Source organism: Callospermophilus lateralis, chromosome 10 (genome assembly GCF_048772815.1).
Source record: "Callospermophilus lateralis isolate mCalLat2 chromosome 10, mCalLat2.hap1, whole genome shotgun sequence".
Lineage (NCBI taxonomy): Eukaryota > Metazoa > Chordata > Mammalia > Rodentia > Sciuridae > Callospermophilus > Callospermophilus lateralis.
In genome coordinates, this window is record NC_135314.1 from 23,478,822 (window position 1) to 23,502,870 (window position 24,049).

Sequence of the window (24,049 nt, forward strand, 5' to 3'; positions counted from 1 at the left end):
CCGGGGTGGGGGGGGGGGGATGACAAGCAACTTGTGAAGGTTGATACAGCAGGAGCCGCTTTATACCGGGCAGAGAAGTATATATACCCAACTAATTACACACAGCTTAACTTAATTAACATAAACTAGATACAGCAGTCAACCAATAAGGAATCCTCATCATCTTAATAATTATACACAACTTAACTTAATTGACATAATCTAGACACAGCAGTCAGTCATTAAGGAATCTCCATTATCTTAATGGCTCGCTGGCGTTACTCAGAAACCACTCCTCCTAGCATACTGCCAGGCGCCATCTTAACTTGGTTGTGGCCCTCATCACCTAACTCCGTGATTTTATGTGCATGGCAATATTTACAAACATGGTCTTTTTTTAGATAAAAAAAAATGAAGGCAAATTAAACATAAATATCCATATGTTCCAGTGGTAAATCACATGAGATACAAGTCAAAGCTCTCCCATTGCAATCAATTTTGAGGCTCTTACTTCAGTTAAATTATCAAATTTTACCATGAATTCTTCAACTTTCTCGTCTGAATCATGTATTTAGATCATGAAGGCATATCTCATTATTTGAAGATGGTTTCCACAAAAACATTATAATAATAAGGATAAGTGAAAAAAAAAAGCTCCAAATTGCATCATCAAATCAGTATTCCATCCAATGTGTTTGGCATTTTGCAATTCCAAATATCTTAGTTGCCCACTTATAACCATTATAGAAGCCAAAACAGCAAAGATAAGAGTATTTGCAAGGTGCCTATATAATGACAATTCTACTGTGTTCATTTTACCTTTGAAGCCTTCATAGTTTGAACTAAACTTATAAAAACATAATTAGTGGAGTCAAGAATAACATCACCCAAACAACAGCTATATGGTTAGAACCACCAATGATTCACATCACACCTTAATATCTGCAAAGGCAAAGTAAAATAGTTCCAGTCTAACTCTGAGTACATGATAATTTTTTCTTGGGGTTTCACAATACCATGACCGAGCTCCCCATGATCACAAGAAGGTAAGCCAATGTCCTCTTAGTTACAGATATCAGTAATAAACCTTGGATTGACAGTCCACTGCTAACTGCTGTTGATATTTAGATATTCTGTGTAACAATTGCCTTTTCAAGCATTCTTAAGAAAATAATAGCTGCAATCCAGAAATGAACCTTTAATATACCTTTCCAGTAACCAGCAGACCACAAGGCCATATGTTTGTGTGTGTCTGTGTGTGTGTGTGTGTGTGTACAAAAAAACCTAACTTCATGATTTTATGTCCATGGTGATATTTACAAATATATGTATAATTATATATATATGTATATATATATATATATGTATATATATGGTGTATATACACACACACTCATCATCTTGCAAAAAGTCATAAAGGCCAATCTAATGCAGAGATATATCCATGAGGCCCCATAATAGAAAGAGAAGCATTCAAATTCCAGCAGGTATCTGGAATTTCAATGCTTCTCTTTCTATTGATGAAGCAATAATGATATGAAACCCATCTCCCTGAATTCCGGCTACAACATCTATTGATACTTGTTATTTCTTTATATTCAATGAGGGAAACACCTGTAAAACATTACATTATTACAATCCAGGATTTCAGGTTTTTTGTCATCTAATAATTAATGTTCTTGAAATAACAATAAAAATCTTAATCAGCAAGAAGCTCATGTTTTGAGGACATCTCTTCCAGCTGAGGATATTCTTTGTGACAGGTATAATTTTTCAAATGTCACTTTGTGACTAACTTCACAGGCCTGGAAAAACTGAGCAACTTAACAGGAAAGTTGATCTCAGGAGCATGAAACACAGTTTTCCAAAATATCAAAGACACTGATTTGTGCCACAGCGCATGCAGGAAGCAGAAGGAGCCCCTCAGCAGCCTGAACTTGAGGTCTTAATTATCAGCTTCTTCAGTGTCACTCTTTAAGAAGGGGTTTTCCCATGTATTTCTCAACAAATCACTGTAAAATTTTTAATAGAATAAATTTCATTTCAGATTATTGATTATTTTATTAATTAACACATCCTTTTATGTAAGTAGAATATATACTATGTTTTGGGTATTAAACATATCATTCATAAATAACAAATACCTACTAGAGACTGGGCATAAGTAGTTACATTTATCACAGGTAGCTTTAGACTCTTCTGGTTTGATAGAATCCCTATATGCACTTTCCTTTAACATTTTTAAAAACACTAAATTGTTGGTTATTTTTTATGACATGGAGAATGTGGAAATGGAAAGTACAAAAATAATCTCCTTAATATTCTCTCAAGATCTAGGAGCCGGCAAATTACATTGACATGCATTGACTTTTGAAGTTTTCAAGTATTTGTAAAGGAAAAAAGTCCTCAGCTTTGGATGGTTCTCAGTCTTTTTTTACTTAGTCAATTTGGTGACATTTCAGTGAGTAACCGTGTCATTTTTATTCATTTTTCACGTAATACTGTACCTTTATAAATGCCAGTTTCCTTCACTCCTGATTCTCCTACCACCTAGATAAGCCCAACTTCCTCTTAATCCTCACAGATGAAAATCTCCTTAAACTTACACACATATGTATGTGTGCATGTTCTTATATGCTGTACCCCAGCAATGTGCTTTCCTTTGTCTTTTTATGGTATAAAGGAACAAGAACCCCGGTCTACCCCAATTTAGGTTTCTTTTCTTTCCTGAAGAAAATGTACCTCTTTCCTTTATTGATACTGATATGTCTAAGGAGTAGGAGTTTCTTAGAGGAAGGATTTAATTTGAGGCAGTTTTCTTGGAAATGGAGGGCACTCATTTTATTGTGTATCTTAAAAGTGTTTATACTAGTATGCACTTTTATTTGGATTGTATATTTATTTAAATAGCCTAAAATGATATTTAGTGTTTCACTTTAATACTAAAAGAGACTTACCGGCTCTTTAGGGGGTAGATCTCCAACATTTCCAGAAAACTTCCTTGGTATCTCTACTATTTAATTATAAAAGGACTCAGACTTGGGACTGGCTGTGATCATTTTGACCTGTGGGTTCTATTCAGTTCTTCCTCATGGACAGGAGATGATCTTTCTGCCTTGGCCCTTGAGAGAAAGACCTGACAACTTACTGACCTTGCTAATTTTAGGAACAGCCTGTCTTTGGCTGCTGTGATAGATACTGCATAGTCCTAAGCCCTTATTGTCTCTGTCACATGCAATATGACCCACCATTAAAATGTGGCCATTTTAATATTGACTTTACCCTTGTTATTTACTTCTGCTCATGTCAAATGTAGATTAAAATTGTATGTATTGGATTTATCTAACAACTAAACCTGTGATGGGATTCTATGTAGAAAGAAGAGATTCTATGTAGAAAGAAGTGCTTCTACATAGAAAGAGTGGTTACCTCCATTAAAGTCTTAGCTCTACCATTTGAGTCTTGTTTCATGAACACAGTGAACATATAGCAAGTAAATTGGAATTTGTCTTGGAAATGAAACTGAGAGATCTGCTTGTGAAACTCTCAGGCATGTGTTTGATGGACCATGAGTGCCCTCCACAGGGTGCACTGAAGAATTTTTAAAATTGTTGTCTCTGTTTAATTTTCTTGAGTGTTCTGTCTAGGATCATTTCTGTATTAGAGAAAATTCATAAAGGCTTGAAAAGAAATTAAATTCCTTGATCTATTTTAGCAAAGTTTTAATCATTTAAGTGAGGAAGCAAAATGTCAATGCCAGCCCAAGTCTCACCCCCACTGTACATCATCCTGATGCATCCAATTGCTTGATAAGGAGCTCCTGAAAAATGCTGTTTGGGTTCTTAAACAACAGGTAATGGATTTTTAATAGTTTATTTTTTTTCCTGCAGTTCTTTTTTTTTTTAAGGAAATTGAGTTAAGAGCACAAATGTTGGCAATTACTCTTGTACTCCATGGCATTTGTTTGGAACTTGTACTTAATAAATCCACAGTAACATTTATACTTTCAAGACCATTATTCTGAGCCCCTTGCTTAAATTCCTCATGAAATAGAGAGATCCTCTTCTGACTCTATGGACGGAATAATTGAGGTCAGAATTTCATCAAGAGATAGCAAAGATCCGACTATTCCCATATTTGTTCATTTTGGAAGTGAATAAGTTGAGATGAACAACAACAACAAAAAAAAAATCATTACTAGACTCTATATCAAAGGAATAAACAACTTCCACATGAGAGAGAAATTCTTTCAGAACAAATAATTACTGCTCTATCAATTCCTTAGTGTCCATCTTGGAGAAAATGAACTGAGACAGCAAGCAAACCAAAGCAAGGAGAACTCAAGGTTTTGATCAAAATGATTGTCAAAATAATCCTCAAGACTATATTGTTGCTTTAAGACCACAAGCTGAGCAATAACAGTCAATTTTTCTAAACTTTAAAGAAAGACTTATTGCAAAACAAGTACTGGGAAGACCTGGTATATTAAACATGAAGCAGCCAATAGAGTTTCACTCTCCGTCAAGCTTGATCAGACCTGAGGACCAACAATACAGGAGCTCCTGAGGCCCAGGGTTGTTCCCTGAGTCCTTCATGAGGGCTACTTCTGCCACCACAAAACCACAAATGTTAACACCCAGAGGCTGGAGTAAGAGGAGCACTAATCTCACTTACCTTCCCTTGTAGGTGTGTGTGGTTGTGATTGTAGCATGTTTAGATAGCTATAAATTCAGTTTTCTAAGCTGGAGAAGTACAAAGTCAAAACATGAAGATGATCTTATCTCCATCATGGTTAATGAACCATTCATACTGACTTTAAAAATAACTTAAAAATTATGTTTAAGTTGATCTCACAATGACTGCTGGAATCAGCCTATAAATTATTTTTTAAAAATTTGAGAATATTGGCTGTGTCTCCTAAGTATTAACAGTAGAAGAAACACTTCCTAAGGTATAGGGGATTGAGTCTTGGAGCTATACTATCTCAGAGATGATTTTAAAGAAAAGGAGTGAAGGTGGTTTACAACACCTCTATCCACAAATTATTAACCCAAACTCAGTAATTAATACCCCATCCTGACTTCAGGGGTGTGCAGTAATCTGGTAATTACTTTAGGTACACCCAGAAGGAGGTTATAGTGTGGTGACTGTAACATTGTCACAATTTGCTGTATACTTTGGTAAATACCAAAGTATAATAAAAATACATTACTTTTCCTTTGGGCTAATTTTTCTACTATTATATAAAAATCAGCATTATTTCTCTGGCCACACTTTTTAAAATATTTTCAATATCTTATAATGCCATGATTTAGATTTAACAAATTACTACTCTCCTTCTTCCTCTTATTCCAACACCTTTATATAATGAATACTATATTTTGAGGTTATTTATAAAGAAATAGAGCTTTGGGGTCATATATTACATTTCAGTTTTGGATACTTCACTTATTTAGGTAGGAGAATTAAGAAGAAGCCCTGGGAGTACTAGTAGGGAATTAAACACTGAGACATTTACCCCAATTTTACAATAATGAGATAAAGCAAAAGAAATCCTTGTCAATTTAATAGAAAAATCATCACTATAGAGAATTCTGCTGGCTTTGAACTTTACAGCAAGTCATGTTTATTACTTGATTAAATATTAATATGATTAGAGGTCATGCTCTTTGGTAAAATCCCATTAGTAACAGAGTAGAATAAAAACATTCCACTTCAGTATTTTTTTTTTGCAATACATTTAGAACTATGTGACCAACCGCTAAAAAGTGAAGACTTGAACTTGCATAACGAATCCATAGTCCAGAATCAGCTATGATCATTATCACCAGAGAGAAAGAGACATTTGATGTACAAGAAAAAAAAATAATAATAAGGGTTTCATTCTCCTGACAATCCAGACTGTGAAAAACCATATTTCAAACCTAAGTAGATCAAATTGCAGCTAAGTAAGTATATGTGTCTGTATTAACTAATCAACCATTATGATTATAAAGACTAATTAGGTAGAGTTGAATTGTGGCCTATCATAAACCAGTGATTAAATGATAAGATGGAATATTTGAAGACCTGACTCTGTTAATAGCTCATCATGTGAATGTAGATGAATCACTGAGAATCTTGTTATGTCTTTTTTTCTTTGTGTAACTTCTGGATAATGCCTCCCTGGACCCAATAGTTCCCGGACATTTTTAATAAAGACTATGTCACTCAAAATGAGTGAAGATTCAAGTAGAAAATATGAAAAAGATTAATAAAAACTACAAAACAGTGTAAAGACTGCTTATCTGTGGTGTCACTGACACTTTTTTAAATACCAAAATATTGACTTAGCAACATTGAATTATTAGATAAAACATGTGAAGCAATTAAAGACTAAGCTGTCACATAAACCAATTTCTAGCTCAGTGATGATACTATGAGGCTATTGTTAAAATTTCTTTATATTATGAGTAGACAACTTATTTTTTTATGAACTTTTCTACTTGAGCAATCATCCTTTGAATTTCTTTATGAGCAATGTTGTGGCATTGATTGAACACATTATCTGATGAACTGGTTATTACCCAGAATATAGACTATCAACTCTTAAAACCTATATTTTACTTATTAGAATATAAGTTTAGATATCCAAAATGTTAAAAACAAATATAAGGTGAAACAGGCATCTTTTAAAATAGGGTTATATATTTCTCCTTTCATATACAAATGTCCCAAATGGGGGATTGGTCCAAAACCACCTGTGAACCCCTAAATCTATAGATGCTCAAGTCTCTTATGTGAATTGGTATAGTATTTGCATATAACCCATCCATATCCCACTGTATACTATTAATCATCTGTGGATTATTTATAACATCTAATGTAATGTAAATGCCATGTGATAGTTGCTATACTGCATTGTTTAGGGAATAAGTATAAGAAGACGTCTGTACATCTTTAATACAGATGTATTTTTTTTCATCTGCAGTTGATTTTATCTACAGATGCTGAGCCAATAGGTATGGAGAGTTGAAATGTGCAAATAAAAACCATTGTGGAAAAAAAATACCTTCCTGTTCACTCATATTTTGAAACAAATGAATATGGATGAAATTTAACTATTAATAAGAAAAAAATCACTACTAGACTTCTACAAGTCAGAATCTGGGGATTTAAATTAATGAGATAGGCCTCTATGTTAAAACAACTTCTAATTCAATTAAAATTGATGCCTCTTTCTAAATTGCATAGGAGAATGTTGTGTTTCACATAGGAACTCTGTATCACACATACATCACATAGGAGTAATTTATGTCAGACCTTTTAACAAGCTGCTCTTTCAAAAGGAGGTTCAAGACTCCATAAAGCTGATTGACGGTCCTTAAGACTTCTTTCTTACATGTATCCATAACACAGTCATCCACTGTGCAAATTTCTCCACAAACCCGGCATTTATGTGTGAGCTATACGCATCCTGAACTGATGACAACAGGGTATTTGTTGCACTTGGTTTCCAGGGAAACGACACTTCACAGAATCCCCACTTATGCTGCTCCATGCGAAGCTGCCTCAGAATCGCCTTCAAAGAGCCCTTGTCTCCATCTGTGAGCTGAGGGTAAAGTGCTGTGATGGCAGCTGCTAATGAGCTGACTCGCCTCCACCAGGGCAGGTCTAAATTTACTTCAGCTGTCCCCCTAGGGAACTGTCAACCAGGAATATGAGTAAGAGGAGGAGAAATCATTGCCCCTTCCCAGGAGCATGGCACTCACACGAACATACTTGCTAATTTGATAGTTACAATAAAGGATGGATAGTTACGGAGGGGGAAAAAATCCATGTACATTTGCTGGTACTGCAATGTCAGCTAAGTGTTTGCCTCCTAACTTTTTCAGTGGCAGCTTCTCACTGACATGCTCACCGCATGAGCCTGTGACTCTCGTTTTGTCAGACATGCTTGCTCCTAATTGCAGATCTCACATAAGGTACCCTTTTCTGAGACCTATGTTGCCTTGCTCCTAAGCTGCAATTGACAATGAAGAATTTGAACACAAGATACTAGAAACATAAGACATATGTTCAAGATTAATTGTTGAAGACTTTTTTGTTTTGTTTTGGCAATACTCATCAGTCAGCCACTGTCATGAGAGTATTAATGGCATATGAGCTTTACTGTGAAGCAGGACCATAACCACATTAATTGAGAAGTTCTGATTCTCAGAGACAACGTGATACACTCTGCTGAGATTGGAAAAAAATGAACAAATAGTATGCTTTGGGCCTCATATTTTGAGGACTGTTATACTCCACTTGGAGGTACATTTCAAAATGCTATGACGGACATAGCGGGGATCGTGAACTGAACAGAATTCTACAAGTATAAGAGTTTGTTGGGATGAACCCAACTACTATGTATAACTATAAAGCTTTAATGTAAAAAGTAATAACAATGAAAAATATATAAAATAACAGGCAATATACACTCTAATAAGGGAGGTACTGTGCACCTTTGACCCAACCTACAAAAGGTGAGACCATTGGTGTTACTTGAATTGTACCCTCATTTATACCTCTGCGATATCTCCTCTGACTTCTTGTCTCTTACTGAAAATACACAATATAATTGGCTATGGTTTATGTTATTCAATTAGGAGAAAATGGTGGTGAGGTTCAGATTATTTAGGATCAACAGAATCAATTCAGTTCTTGAAGCTAACTTGAAGGAGACAACAGAGTACTTGGCATGATACAAGATCATGAAGAGTATGTGGAGATAATGTGGAGGTTGTGCATTTCTATGTGAGTATGTGTATGTGCCCAGGTACAATCAAATACAGAATTTTTAGTTTTGGAATTATGTTGTAGTAAAATCATATTAAAAGAAATATATTTATTAACAACTCCTTAGTTAGCAACTGTAACTAGTAGAAATACAAGCTAGCATTAGGATGTATCTGAAAGACAGGTTGAAAGGTGAATGAAATAAAAATTCCTAAAAGTCAATCAAAATATTTACAAAGATGGAAAAGAAAGCCATTTATGGGGAGAAAGAGAGGAAAAAAAAAAAAAAAAACTTCCAACAAGTGTTATCCCTCCCTTTTGACCTTTAAATTTTATGCTTTCTCCAGTACCCAACATTGCATTGAGAGAAGAAATTACAGGGTCCCAATAAAAAAGGATGTAAAGATGTTCAGTGAGGCTCACAACTGAGGACCTTCCAAAGTCAATCAAGTCATTGATAACTTCCAGTAGAATTAAAGTTAATGCTCTGAAGTGAGGTTCTTTCTGAGAAAGACCATATACAAACTTCTTGATCATTCTCCTAACTGAAAAAGATAAAGAATATACACAAAGGGAATTTTGAATGGAAAATGCTGACCTCCACAAAAACTGTCATAAAAGTATTTGTCAGGCATATTTCGTCAGCAGATATCATCTTTACCCTTCTTTACACAAGCTCTTTCCTTCACTTATTCACCTAAAGTGCTTACTTTTCTATACCAAAAAAAACAAAAATGACTTCTGCCCTTTCCACCCCTTTGGCAATTTATTCTTCTTTATTTGAATCCTTTCCTACTGTTTAGTTTCAATCTGCCCAACTGTACAATCCAGGAGGAAATCAATCATGTCCTATTGATCCAAATGTCTAAATGGAAAATAGATAAACAAATAATGCATTTCTAATGCATGCTTTAATAGAATTAGAAATGATATTTCTTAGTCAAATCTCTCTAAGGAAGACCACTCAAAAATATTTTATTGCTCTGCCAACAGGAGGTGAATATGGTCAAATACATGCACAGATGTTACCTGAGTGCCCTGGGAAATGTAACTCCATATTAATTACTAAATGTTTACCATTATGAATACTTCTACTGAGATGATTTTAACGTAAGAGTATCTGTCCCGTGTATCTATTATTCTATGAAATTCTAAGAGAATTGAATTGGACAATAGTAGAACATATTTCATTGAAGAAATGAGTAGGAAATTTAGGAATGAGGTATCCTTGCTGTTACTTAAATGTTATTTATCTGAAATATAGATAAATATGTCAATGATAACTTTTGAACCGTGGTTGGCATCTGAAGAAATAGAAGCCAAACAGAGCTTGATAATCAGAGTCTACAGAGAAAATCAAGAGTAATATGTCATTAAATCAAGAATAATATGGCACCCGATAATTGCATATATTTGCACATATTATTTCTCTGAAAGTGCCTACATTCAAGAATGTCTGAGTTTCCAAGAACTGGGGGAAGATTTTGGATTGTTGAAGCCTTTTGGGATGAGTTCAGCAAAATAACTCACTGCCCTGTAGTAAAAATATCTTCTAAGACCAGGAGATTCTGACACTTGTGAATATCTTCTCTGCAGTCTTTCAGGCTGGTTAGCTTGGCCATGGTTCTGTCTGGAAGCTGTTCCTTCCCTATGGAGCTTAGGAGTCTCTTTTTATTCCCCAAATCCAGGAACTTCAGTGTCTGTGTCCCTCCCCACTTCAGTTACTTCAACAGTTTCTGAGTGGTAGCTCCAAGGCCTAAACTAACCCACAGTCTCACTTTAGTGCTGTTGGATTCAGAAAACCAAATGGTTTTTAAAAATTGAGAAGTTTCATATAAAGGCCCAGTTTCCAGTTATTTAAAAAAAAATCTTAAGAAGATATAGCAACACTGAGACTATCTATGGTTAAGAAAAGCAAGACTCTAGTCTATACATTTATTTGCTTATTCAACAAAATCCCCATCACTACTTGTTGTCCAATATCTGTCCCAATTTGTAATTTAGGTAATTGATTCTGACTGACCTCTTGAGGAAGTTCAATTTTGTGCTTTCAACTTCTTAATCTTCTAGTTTTTCAAGCTTATAAATCAACTTAATTTCTACTTCTTTTTTTTTTTTGTATCTGGAAAAATTTGCTTCAATCTGCTTTAGTTCTGTATTACCAGGAAGTTTTTAAAACATTTACATTTCTCAGAGAATCATGGGAAAAAAAACACTATTTTCCTAACTGGACTAAAATATACCTCGAAATGTGAAAGAGAAAGATCAAATACTTGTAGTTTTTGTTGTTACTTGCTATAAGTTATCCATTTTATTATAGCTGAGATTGTTAGGTCTAGTATATCAAAAAAATTGCAGAATGTTAAAATAACATTAGAAAATAGTGTACCGTAGAGGACTGTGTAATAAAAGCTAAGATGGTTATACTTACAAGGTAAAGAATTTTGGTGTGGCAAAACATTTATGGTACAATTATTGGAATAACAGTTATGTCATTTACTTACTAATAATTTCCGGAATTTAAATTCCAACATCACTACCTACTAAGTGCTGGTTGTTGGATAGAAGGGTGAAAATGAAAAAATGCATTATGATCTCGCTAAAAGCTCAGTGTAATATTGAACATCCTGGTATACACAAAGATGATGATTAAAATACCTTAATATCCACAAATATATAATTATTTTTAGTGGCAGCAAAACATAAAGAAATTGAGATGCTTATAAATTGCTTCCTTTTAACATATTTGGAGCTGAAAACTGATAAAGAACTTAGTGGTAGATGGTTTTGTGTTTTAGGTTCTAAATCAACTAGTTTTCAGAGCCATTTATGTCTAGATTACCCAAGCAAGTATAACCACATGACTTCTGCTTCTTGAACTGAATGATTTCTCTCATTTAAATACCATTTATTTACCTGCTTAACATACCTCCATTAACAAAGATTCTACAACAGGAATAGCCAATATTTATTTTATCTTAATCAAAATTTAGGTCAAAATCTTAAATGAGCATGGTAGAATTTCTAGGATTTGTAGGATTTTTTGGTCATATTATTAATATTAATGCATGAAAATAGTAACTTTAAAACTCATCTGTGTTCATTGCTTCTTTCCATTATAACAATGTGCACTGAAGTAATAAGTACTAAAAGAGAACAATGCATATTCTTTCCATTCATCTGCTTTAGCTGTGTTTAGAATCTCTAAGGAATCTCAACATATAATAGTAATCTTTCTTGACCAGGTACTGAATAAATTCAAGAAATGAGCAAACAAACAATACAGCAATGGAAGAAGTAAAACACATTACCTCTGTAACTGACAATGACAGTTTAAGGTATTAACATTCTGTGACAGCCCAATGGAACACTGGACTGAATAAATGTAGCACCTCATTTTAGGAAGCGGTGGCTATCCCAAATAAATAACCTGGACCTGCAGGAACAATTTGAGGATACCAGTTTCCTTTGATAAAGGGCACATATTTTGAGCCATGCCCAATGTTTTTTTCTGAGATTTTCTTACCTAAAAAGTCACTCCTTCTTCCAAAGACAGAATGAGGCTAGAAGTACTTTTGGACCTAAGAATTTGACTCTACCTGATGAGGAATAGGAATTAACCATCCCTTTAATAACAAGCTGCATTCTAGATTATGTGGCTGTGCTAAAACAGAATGGAACTTCCATAAGGACAGGCCCAAATTCATCTTATTCACTGAAATCAGATACTATTGTTACACTGCGTTTAGCATAAAATAGGAGTTCCAAAATCACTTTTATTGAATTCAGATCTAATTTTCCTGCAAATAATACTCCCTACTTCCATTAAAAGAATGCTAAAAGAGCAGAAGTCAGGTTGAAATCTTCAGTGGGCACTCTTAAATCCTAGATTATTTTTCAGTGATACAGAGATTGGATAGAGATATAAATAAGCTTTTGTGGTGATTCTCCTGGGCCAGGAGCTGGTATATAGGTGAAAGAAGTAATGGTGGGAGTAGTCGAATTGGAAATAGCAAGAGGAGAAATCTTTGGAAATATCAAGAGTGATGTTTCTCATTCTGAACCAGCTAGGTCAGGCAGGAGACATCAGCAATTCAACTCAAAGATGAGTCTATCTTTTAACTAGGGAAAGTTTCTAAATAAAGTTGAAACATGATTCTGAACTTTAAATGCTGCATTTGAGTAAATAATTTTTGTTTATATTTTCATGTTTATAAATATAATATATTTACAAAGTACATTTTATCAATGGTCTCTAGTATGAAAATAATCATAATTTTACTGTACAACTGGTAAATTCCTATCAAATTCCACCTGATTCACAAAATCTTCTTTACTGCAGAAATTTTTATAAAATTTCAATAAAAGTTATGAGCCCCTTCCTGACACTACCAAAAATAAATAAAAACAAACAAATAAACAAAAAAACAGGAAGTTGGCCTACTCTATCAATCAACAAATCAACAATAGATGACATTGGTGGTTACTTGGATAGAGGGGCTTTTTGACCGCCAACTCTTTAAGACTTTCACAATTTGATTTGTTCTCTTAAGCAAAGGAGTTAATATACATTAACAACAAAAGATTTCATACAAACTCTTTTTAACATACAGCTATATTTCTGTAGTTTTGAGCAGGTTATTTCAAACCATAAACACCAATACTGGCCAAATAAATTAGATAATTTCACTCACACATTGGTTTCTTTATAGGACTTGATATGCACTGTATGTACAGTTTTGATTAGCTCTTATCCAGCCAGTATCACATCATGTACATTACATTTGTTCACTGAAAGCTTTTTCAGGAATATTCTCTCCTCTCAAAAACTATCAGTCTTTTTTTGATGCCTACACAGTATTTAGTTAGCTTTTCATTGCTGTGACAAAAAGACCTCACTAGGACAATTTTAGAGAAGGAAATGTTTATGTGGGGGTTAACAGTTTCAGAGGTCTCAGTCCACAGACCTTGGGCTCCATTGTTCCGGACCTGAGGTGAGGCAGAACATCATGGTGGAAGAGTGTACTGGAGAAAAACAGTTCAGGACATGGCACCACGAAGCAGAGAGAACTGACTCACCAGAGCCAAAATATAAAGCCTGAAGACATATCCCTGATAACTCATCTCCTCCAGTGTAACCATACCTGCCTGTAATTATCATGCTATTAATCCCTATCAGTGAATTAATACACTGATTAGATTAGGGCTCTCATAACCCAATCATTTTGCTTCTAAACTTTCTTGCATTGTATAACACATGAGCATTTGAGCGAAACCTCACATCTAATCCATAATACGGGAGCACAAACTGGATTAATACCAATCCTCTCTCCTAATTACTTGTTTTACTTTTGTTCTTGCTATATTTTGGTGTTCCTGTTAATGCAGAACCTGAAAATATGAAAATAAATAAAAAAGCTTGGGGTGCAGATAATTTGACAAGTGACATCAGCACCTGGAAAGAGAGAGAATGTGAAGTGTGACAGGAAAGGAAATAGTGGCAAGACTTCATGTATCATAGCGCTGGTTACTGTTTCGGCAACTGGAGAACCTGCTGCTGAGGACTCTCCGAGAAATGGTGCATGAAGAGCTTCAAATAGTTCATTAGAAGAAGGGCTGGCGGGGCATGTTCCCCTTTGGTTCATGCTTGCTCCCACTAGTGTTAACTCTCCTCCAACTCTGGGATGCCTCATTCATAGGCTAAGCTAGTTACTGAAGCTTTAGAAAAAATTCTGGATTACAAAAGAAGAGGGATTAAGTGGGTCATTTAGGGTCAGCATGATCAGCACACAAAGGAACTGTCAACCATGAATGCAGCTGAAATCAGAAAGAAGAAGGCAAGGAACTATAACACAGGGCACCAAAAGCATCTGCTTCTCATATCTACAGATTTTTTTTTCTCCTCTACAACATAATCTTCACTTTTAATCCTATACTCTTCCAACTTGTTTAAAAAATTAAGAATAAATAAATATGCAAGCACATCCGTGTTTAATAACACATCAGTTTGTCAGCACAATTCACATAGCCCAGTTATGGAACCAGCCCAGGTATCCATCAACAGAGGAATGATAAAAGAAAATGTGATTTTACACACACACACACACACACACACACACACACACGAGTGAGGTTTTTACTGAGCCATAAAAAAGAATGAAATTATGACATTTGCTGGCAAATGGATGGAACTGAAGAACATCATTCCAAGTGAAATGAGTCAGACTCAGAATGTTAATAGTTGAATGTTTTCTATCATTTGCAGAAGTTAGAGAGCAATAAGGAAAAGAGGGAAGGATCTCATGAAAATAGAAGGGAGATCACTGGAGTAAAGAATGGGGACAGAGGGAGATAGAGGAGGGACATGAATAGGAAGGAACTGCAGAATGAAACTGACCAAATTATACTATTGCTATCTACATAAATAAATACACCACAGTAGATTCTTTTACATATATCTGTAAAACACCAGTTTAAGAAAGCTATAAAGAAATAAAATGAAAGACAATAGAATATAGGGAAGTGAACAGGACAAGGGAGGAGAGAAAGGAAATAGGAAGTACTAGGGACTGAAATTGAGCAAATTACATCCATGCATGTATGATTATGTCAAAATGAACCCCACTACTATATAGAACTATATACTACACTAGTAAAAACATATAAAAATAGAAATAAAAAATAAATACATAGAGAGAAAAATGAGATATACAATACTGAGAAAAGAAGTCATTTTCACAAACTAAAAATATTGAAGTAGTACATAAAAATGATCCCACAAAGAAAACCCAAGGACTGTCAAATTTTATATATTTTAACAATTTCAATCTTATACAAATTTGTTAAAATTCACCAGAAAGCCAACAAAACTCTGGTATGGGAAAAATCAACAACAGGATAGGAGTTATAAGAAAAGAAAATTGTTGCATTTTCACTCATAAACATAAAATCAAAATCTTAAATGAAAGATGAATATATAATCTGGGTGAGGTGCACACCTATAATCCCAGCACTCAAGAGGCTGAGACAAGAGGATCATGAATTCAAAGATAGCTTCAGCAATTTAGCCAGGCTGTAAGCAACTTAGCAAAACCCTGACCTTAAATAAAAAATATAAGAAGGGCCGGAGATATGGCTCAGTGGTTAAGCCTCCCTGGATTGAATCCCTGGTACAACAGAAAAGAAAAGAAGAAAAATATATTAAGTCCAACATTGTGCCAAAAAAGTCAAAAGATAATACACTGTTACTTTTATGACTAATGATATGGAAGGACCATAATTTTATTAATTTCTCACATATAGACTTTATTAAATTGTTTAAAAGTGTGTGCTGTTAAAAATAATGTTGTCAAGGAAACAGCTTAGTACATACATCCTCATGCATGAATTCAAAGATCTTTTTAGTCAGATTTCTGGGAATTTAAGTTTTCTGGATGTGCTAATCAGTTTGGGGTACTATTAATTTCAGTGGGTCAAAGAATATTCACAATATACAGTATGATAATTAATAGCAAACTACCTCCTTAAATATTATTTCTTTTTCCTCATCCAATAACAAAAGAATATGGAATACATATCTACAATATTGCATCTATTAATAAGATGTCTACTCAGTTTTCATCTTAACCAAATCTAATACTTCTCATCAGTTATATCAGCAGAGGAAAACATTATCTTCTCAGGACTTACCATGGTTGCAATTACAAAATATTTCTGAGACCATTAGATACTGTGTTTCCTCATCTAGATCCTGTAGAGATTTTTTTCCTTTGTTTTCCACTTCATTCTTAAATCTCCAGGATTCACTAGAGTACTCGGAACATGATAGATCTTCAACAAGTACGTGCTCAATATTTTTTTGTTAGTGAACAATAAATGTGTAGTTTCATAATTGTTGTTGATGTTAGTACAGTTTTGATGTTAGCATTTTGGGTGTTCTCTAGTTTTTCTGCACTTTACCTGGTCTACAACATATATTTGAAAAAAAAAAAACAGCCAAGGTAGCTGTCACAAATCATTTTGGAAAATACACAAGATATACATAATGAATCAGTAATATAATTGACTTGGTGAATTCCAATACTCACACACCAGAGAGAGACTAATTATCTATCTGAACAGAGATAATATGGTATCACTAAAATCCCATATGTACAACATTTTTAGAAACTAAACTCAATTTTGATTAGTATTTGACTTAGAGTTAAAAATATTCTAAGTATTTTTTTTATACATTCTTTGATTTTTGGACTCAATTATACAGGGATTTCCATTTATCAGTACTAAATTCTGTCTTATCAGATTCATTTTATGAATTCAAAATTTTAAAATATTTTTTGAAACCTCATGGTAAACCCAAGATTTAGGTTCAGAATGTGCTGGTCTCAAGAGAGAAACCCATTCTGCATTAATCTTCTGACTTTGCCAATTAAAGTCAACAGGAAGTAAATTAAGTTACAAATATATCCCTGATCTCTATTGCACTACTTATATCTATCCATACAATGTTCATCACGTTTTTCTTTGTGTGATACACACCCATTGCTTTATTATCCCCTCTCACATTAGACTCAGCAAAGGAAATGTATCATACTCATACCTGTATACAGTACATTGGTAGAGTCATGAAATATTTATGAAGACTCTTCTATATTTTTATTACCATAACAAATAATAAAAATAAAAGTTTTATTTGTTCATAAAAGAAAATAAAGTAGGAAGACAAATTTATAAATTTATTTATTTAACAGGCATTTATTGAGTACCTCTTATATATTAATCATCAAACTGAATTCTGGAGAATCATTATTATATATTCTTTCTGCTACATTATTTCTGAATATAATGAGAGAAATGGTTCCAGAAGTCTGATTATGACTCTGTGTTCACAATCAGGGACAGCAACATGTATAAGTTTGTACAGAAAACATATACAGGGCCTCTTTGCAGTGTTAAGTTAATGTGGGAATATAAATAATCAAGAAAGTCTTCATCAGGTGATGCTTGAGCTATTTTTCCCAACTTGAAATCTCTAATCTGCTAGTTGTTGAAATAATTCTAGCAAAATATGTTACTGAACTAGAACAGGAGATAGTGGTGCGAAATGGAAGGAAAATATTCAAAATACTTCTAGGTATTTTGGTTAAGAATGAGAGTGAGAAAGGTGGAGAGAGGGAGGACAATTCCTAGCCAGGTACCATGTTCCATGTCTGTAATCCCAGCAACTCAGAAGAATGAAGTAGGAGGATCTCAAGTTTGAAGCCAGCCTGGGCAACTTAGCAAGGGCTGTCTCAAAATGACAAATAAAAAATGAGATAGATATGCAACTCAATAGTAGAGCAGCCTGGGATCAACTCCCAATAACACAAAGGAAGGAAGGAAGAAAGGGGAAGAGTTTGTAGGGGAGTGGAGGGGAGAGTTGAGGAGGACCTGGAGGCAGGAAGGACAATTTCTGTGTTTCCAGGTTGATTGACTGGAGGCTGGTAATTCCCCAGCAGAACTTTAATAAACCCATAATGGTAAAATATACATATTTACCATGGGTAATAGTTCAGAATTTTTAATGCCACACTATGTCTAAAATGATTTTGTCCTAAGAAAGATGCATTGCTTTACTACTAGAAAAGTCCATAATAGCATTCCACAATTGAGAATTAAAATTAAAAATACATTATATTAGAAATATAGTAAAATTATATATAAATTTAAAATGTATTATATAAAATATGTTCTATTATTAAAATATACAAAATATATTATATTAAAAATATAATTCAGAATTTTCAGACATCTACATCTGGATCTGGATAACAGTTAATACATTATCATAAAATTAGGTGTTCAAAATTTCTCCATGAATGGTGATATAATAGTAAATATGTTTCAACTGTTTTGAGTATTAAACTGGGTAAAACAATACAGTCATAAGCCACACAATAAAATTTTGGACAACAACAGCTCACATATAGGAAGGTGGTTGCATAAACATATATCATCCAGTGACAGAGCCATTTGTCATAACATATATGTCTTAGTACACTCTAATGATGTTCAAACAACAAAATCACCAACTGATACATTTCTCAGGACATAGTCCCACCAGTGAGTGACATGTGACTGTAAATATATTAAAAATTACATAGGTCCACAATCAAGCTCACTATCTGCTTCATAGTTTCCTAAGCTTCTAATACCATCACTGAAAACCTAGGATTGAAAACCTTAGCATCATCATTAACAGCTGTTCTACTAGGACTTCAGAAAAAGATTTTCTTCTGAAGAATGGTGGTGAGTCAGGATTAGGAAAGCAAACATCGAAGAGAAAGATCAGGTACAAGCATTTCGACAGGCACTCTATACATGTCGACATGTCCCACGCCAAGTTAGAGGAGGCAATTCCGGGTGGCAATTCAACACAAAAGTGAGCAATATTTGATCAACAACCTTGTTGGTACAGGAGATCAGAGCATAGTAGTTAATCAGCTAGACAGGCAAGGGACTTAAACCTCACAGGTAAGCAGTTACTAGAAGAGATGCTGGATGGCTGAGAGGCCAAGCAGGTAGCCAAGAATCAGAAAAGTAAAGGAGGTAAGCAGCAGAGCAAGGTCATACCTAAGCTCTGTATCTGGATCAGCACAAGATGAGAAAATTTGACAGGCAGCTCTTTGCCCAGTGATGGTTAGACACAACCAGGCACTTTGCTGCTCTGTTATTTGTGAATTACAAAATATTCCAGAATTGTATTGTTTGGCTTTTGATGGTCGAACTATCTATTTAAAAATATGAGGAGATACCCATCAGACTAAAATGACAACTCTGTATAGGTTTAGAGTACTGGTTAGTATGCTTTAATATTCCTATTCATTTCTGAAGTCAAAAATGGCACAGTTCTTTTTCATTTGTTATTTGATATAAAAAGGAACATCAACAAGAGTCTCATGGTGAAAAGTGTCTCACTGTTTATTCAGCACAGCAATAGGTATTCTTATTTGGCAATAAATATCAGAACAAATGTGAGGCAAGCAAGGTTACCCTCTGTACACTACATGTGTTGCTGTGTGTGTGTGTGTGTGTGTGTGTGTGTGTGTGTGTTTGTATGCATGTATGTGTGTGAGATATCTCATCCCTACAACACAAAGATGATTGAAGGCATCCTGGTTTTTATTGATTGACTTGTCCCATATATAATTTCAAAATAGATTTGAGATAGCTGAGAATATCCCCTTCTAAACCCACTGTATAACATCTCTCTTCAGGCTTATCAGTGCTGTATTATCACAGCTTTCAACAGCTATTGCTTTGGCTGCATCCTCAGTCCCCTCTGTATCCTCTGACACTTTGTCCTTCAATTGTTTCTCTCTTTATCATGGATTTTTCATTTCTCTCTCTTCTTTCTTTCTCCTTTTTAGCTTCATGCATGCTATCTCCTTTCCTAAATATTATAACATAACAGCTGAATACAATGGTTAACCCTTTGATCCTAATTTTCTATTTGATTTCACTTCACTGTCAATATCCCTAAACATTTATTTACACTAGCTTCTATTTCCTTTTCTCTTGGAAACTCACCAACATCTTATCTTACCTCTATCTCTAGCACATTGATAAAATTACAATTTCTTAAGTGGAACTGACCTCATAGCTACTTTAGCGCTGTAACGTTTTTACCACCCATCAAAATTGTTTTTAGAGTTTCACTTGAATGCTTCCCTTATTCTTTTGCACTTATGATCTCAGTTCTGTACACAGATACAGGAGATAATTATTTATGATATTTCAATAGTAACTATTCTTTCCTCTAACAATAAAATGTGGATTAACCCACATTTTAGCTATTAATCCCCATTCCTTTCTTTCTTTTTCACTCAGAAATTTACCCTTCCTTCTGGTTTAATTAGCATTTCTAAATATAACTATTTAAATTTATACTGACAATCTAACTTCTTTTTGCGGCTCTGCCCCATCCCTCTCAAGAGAATCATTATATTTAATCAAATGAAAGACATTTTACCATATCTAAAGCTGAACTGATTTCCATGTGTTTCTTCTTTTTGGTACAAATCCAGTTCCTCTTCTTTTGGTTTCATGTCCTCTGGGTTTAAATTCTCATGACCCTTTCTATCTTCTTTCCCTTCTGAGAACTGCACATGCAATCAATCAAAAGCCATATAGTTTCACATTTCTAAATCACCTTTCTTTAGTCCTCACTTTTCCATGTCCATCACCACTGTCCTAATTAAGGCTCATGTCAGCTCCTCTGCTCTCTGAAACAGCTTGTCTCACTGTAGTTTCTCCTCACACACATCTACCTTGCAAACAGGTTGATCTTTCTAAATACTGCTTTGATCATGTCATGCATCTCCTTTAAATATTTTAAATCAGTCAGGATTCAAAAGCACACACAGCTTATCTCCTTAAATTCCTCCATCTAATTCTCTCTGATGCTACTCACCAAAACAGCCAGATCTATGTACTCTAATCAGATCTCTGGGTCTCTTCCTAGGCTGTAATGCCTTGTACACCCATCTGAATTTTTCTCACATTTCAAGACCAAGTTCAAATTCTATTTCCTCCATAAGCACTTTGGTTTACTTCAACCTACGGTAGGTCATCTCCTACATTCCATACCTACAACATTCAGCATATTATTCACATTAGTTATGCAATGCAAGCTATATAGGCATATGCATATATCTCTTTAGTTCTATTTCCATTGATTTGCACCAGAAAATATACCTTATATTGCAATAATAGTTATTTATTTTTAGATTATAATAAACACGGTAAGTTGTTTAACTTGATTTTCATTGAAGATCATAATACTTACAAACATGAAACATACCACAAACTTACATTTGTCCCTCTCCATAATGTGTATGGTGGTGTTTGTATATAATACAGTATTTTATTGTGAATAATTCATTCTATTAAATTTACAGAAAACATTTCTTTATTCTCAGTTTTGTTCTTATATGTGTATATGTAGACATGCATATTTACAGACTAACTCCTTTGTGATTTAGATAATGACATTTAGCAATGACATTCTACACCTCAATTCTTTCCCTTTTAAAATTAGTCATTACAACACCTGTCTTTCCTGTCTCACTGTGAATGTGTAAGCATGAATGTTTACTGTGTTATGAATATAAACTCTAAATGCATAAACATATCATAGCCACTCAAAGGGAAGCTATCTATGTAGCTGAGTTATTATCACCATTAATATTTTATATTATGAGGATTAGAAACATTACAATGAATATATGACAGGATTCATCTGAGGAAAGTTACAGTGGGGTGCCATAAGTGTATTTCCTTTAGGTGCATTTTCTTTTTCCAAATATACATTTCAAAGATGAGTAAAATTTGTTTGATGGCAATGACAACTTAAGTGCTCAGAGTTTTTAAATTGTTTGATAAGTAGCATTAACTGTAATGAATTTATTTTCTTCTTTTATACCATTTCATAGCAAAATTCAAATTTACCAAACTGAACCCCCCAGTTTGAAATGCTCAGTGTTTATTATGACTGCAAGTTAGTTTTCCAAAGAGCTGCAGTGCCCTCTAGTGGCCACTCTCTTTTCAAGCGCTATATGCTCATTTCCTTAAATAGTTCAACCATTTTTTTGACTCTTATTTATTTATTTGAACATTTTCAATAGAATTTCCCCAAATTATTGTTGTATGTAATTTTTTACATTTTCTGCTCCTGGTAAAATATATCAAAACCTTTACAACCATTAATTTAATTATTTTCAGGCAATCAACAATTAGTTTTTTAAATGAAGAAATAGTCTCTAGAATATTTCTGACAATTTTCAACCCAAACCAGCTTAATTTTCTTTCCAAATATGATCATAAATTCAAAATGCATAAGAATATATGAGATAGTTTGTGGAAACCTTAGCCCAATTTATTTTATCTGTGAAACACTTTAATAAAAATATAACTAAGGAGTCCATGAGAATAAAGAACAGACTGGTAATAAATCCAAATATTTACCACCAATTACTTCATTTCCCATAATACATAAAGATGTTCAAATAGTAATTATCTTCTAGTGGTTTATTTATATACCTAGGAAAATGAGCCCACATCTATTAGCAGTTTAATCCAGTTAAATAAATATTTATCAAATATCAATTAGTGCTGGGTGGTAAAGATACAGTAAGAAATATACTACACTCACTAAAACCATTTCTTCAGCAATTGCTCTATTAAAATGATATCCCATAATTTCATTAAGTTTTGGATATGAATAATCTTTCTTCTTAACAAGACAATAAATGTTTAAATGTTTAATGTTTCAAATGTTTAAAATATGTTTAAGTGCATTTTCAGTATCGGGAATACAACCTTGCTAAGAATTCAGCACTTAAATCCTAGAACACCTGTCAATATCTTTAAATTTTATACTGCTCATTAAGACATATGCATTTTAATTGAAAATATGTAAAATAATTCCATAAGAAGTAGGTTTTTAAAACTGCCACCAGCATGCTTATACTTTTGAGAATATATTATACAAACTTGTATTAACTCCTCAATTATAATAAAAAAGTTAATAAATTCTTTGTTATTCTAGTCCAGTTTTTTTGTTGTTTGTTTGTAAATATTTTCTTTAGTTGTAGATGGACAAAATCACTTCAATTTATTTATTTATTTTTATTTGGTGATGAGGATCAAACCCAGTCTCACATGGGTTAGGTGAGCGCTCTTCCACTGAGCCACAACCCCAGCCCTCTAGTACAATTTTGCAGATGCATTCCAGTTGCAGAATTGGCTACCAGTGACCTCTGTGGAATACAATATTCATTAGTTTTGGGTGATTTCATGGGCCCCTGAAGAATCCCTTTGTGTTCATTTCAAACTTGTTCTGTTCTCTAGAAGATCAATGTCCATAGACTACAGAAGTGGTCTTTCCCCCTCTCCTATTCTTCCAGCAGTAGAACAAAGGAAGATAATTCACTCCTCAGCCCACTTCCTCTAGAGCTTCACTCCATCCCTCCAACAAGGCTCACAGTTCTCTTAGGCATCTCTGTTAACAAAGTCCTCTCTGGCTCTAGATTCTTCTCACTCTCAGAGACCATTCTTGCTAAGAGCATTATTAAGGAATGACTTACATCTCCTAAAATCCATATGTTGAATCCCTAGCTGCCACTAACTTAGACTTTGGCTATGTTAGGAGGTAATCAATTTAAAATTGAGGTTGTTAGTATGAGATCTGATCCAATCTGACTGGTGTCCTTATAAAAAGGGGTTAGGAAACACACAGGAGACCAGGGATGTGCACACAAAACAACAACAA

At 34.1% G+C, this 24,049-nt stretch overlaps 1 pseudogene; it reads right to left on the bottom strand.

Annotated features, from left to right (window-relative positions):
• Positions 1-451: 451 nt before the first annotated feature.
• Positions 452-14,384, bottom strand: LOC143407767 (transmembrane protein 87B-like; annotated as a pseudogene).
• Positions 14,385-24,049: the final 9,665 nt, after the last annotated feature.